General features: G+C 47.5%; 1 pseudogene; it reads right to left on the bottom strand.

Annotated features, from left to right (window-relative positions):
* Nucleotides 1-862: 862 nt before the first annotated feature.
* Nucleotides 863-980, bottom strand: LOC126095910 (5S ribosomal RNA; annotated as a pseudogene).
* Between the last annotated feature and the right edge of the window lie 435 nt (nucleotides 981-1,415).

Raw genomic sequence — 1,415 nt, 5'->3', positions numbered from 1 at the left:
TCGAACATAGCCCAGTGGAATACCTCTGCGTGAGTTGGAACGTCGACTTCGGTTGAGATACTTGGAGTTCAACATCATTACCTTCCCTGGTTTCGGCTCTTGAGGAGGAATGGCGTGTCTTTCCACCACAGACAATAAGAAACCTCCACAGTGGAGTTCAAGTTGTCACCAAGGCAAAGGCTGGACAGCATATTAATGTGAATTGACCGGCATGAGGATACTTCTGATCAGACAGTGCATGACAATCACTGTGTCGATTACCAGTTCTTCTTCCTCGTCACTGAAACGTATCTGTAGCATCTTAACACACTTTGTAGTCATTTTCTCACACGAAATGTACCAGGCTTTCAGGAAATTTTAACTTTGACTCAGCGGCAGCACATTAGACTGAAGGCTACACTAGACTCGTGGAGATCCCTTTCTCCTGTCATGCCCAACCTAAGGCTCTCGCGCACCACGCATTGCACTCCGCCGGAAGACAGAGTCACGATTTCGTCACTGTCGAGGGGACGACGCACTACTCCAAAGCCACTGCGTACTACGGGACGCAAAATTTCCGTTCGTAGGAAATTCCGCCTTAACTCACTGCTCCCGTAACAGTCACACAGGCGTTTAAGAAGTCGTCCATCCCCTGTTCCTTAGCCCATAAAACTACTCCTCCCGAACAAGCCATGAAGGCCAAACGGTACTGACCGGCCACCGTGTCATCCTAAGATCATAGGAGTCACTGGATGCGGATACGGAGGGGCATGTGCTCAGCACACCAGTCTCCCGGCCGTATGTCAGTTTCCGAGACCGGAGCGGCTACTTTTCAATCAAGTAGCTCCTCAGTTTGCCTCACAAGGGCTGAGTGCACCCCGCTTGCCAACAGCGCTCGGCAGACCGGATGGTCACCCATCCAACTGCTAGCCCAGCCCGACAGCGCTTAACTTTGGTGATCTGACGGGAACCTGTGTTACCACTGCGGCCAGGCCGTTGGTCTTTAGCTCACAAGATCGGGAAAAAACCCTGATACGGTATCATGCTAGGTACCTTTTATCAAGCACTTCAGTGGTTTACAGGTTGTGCATGCAAATATAGAACTGGAACTGTTACGAAACCCACATGTGAGCGTGAGCCATTACTTTACATTCAACTTTAATACTTTGATGCAGTATATCAATTGAAATGGCGAATTATAGAAACCAACAAAATAGAAGTACACATGCAATGAAGTGATGTGTTTTTGAAGAGCGTAAATCAAAGTAAAAATTCGACCAATGAAATAACCTCAAACCTAGCGCAAAATGAGGTGAAATCTTTCAAAAAAGTTGCTAAATATAATCTGGTTACCGCCAATTGTCAATATGTGTCCACGCGTTGCTGACCATACGCTGGTAACTAAAATCGACCCTATCCGAAATCTGCGCCAGAAT

Source organism: Schistocerca cancellata, chromosome 8 (genome assembly GCF_023864275.1).
Source record: "Schistocerca cancellata isolate TAMUIC-IGC-003103 chromosome 8, iqSchCanc2.1, whole genome shotgun sequence".
NCBI classification, from domain to species: Eukaryota; Metazoa; Arthropoda; class Insecta; order Orthoptera; family Acrididae; genus Schistocerca; species Schistocerca cancellata.
The sequence above is the reverse complement of the archived record's forward strand: the minus strand, read 5'-3'. Positions and strand labels throughout refer to the sequence as shown.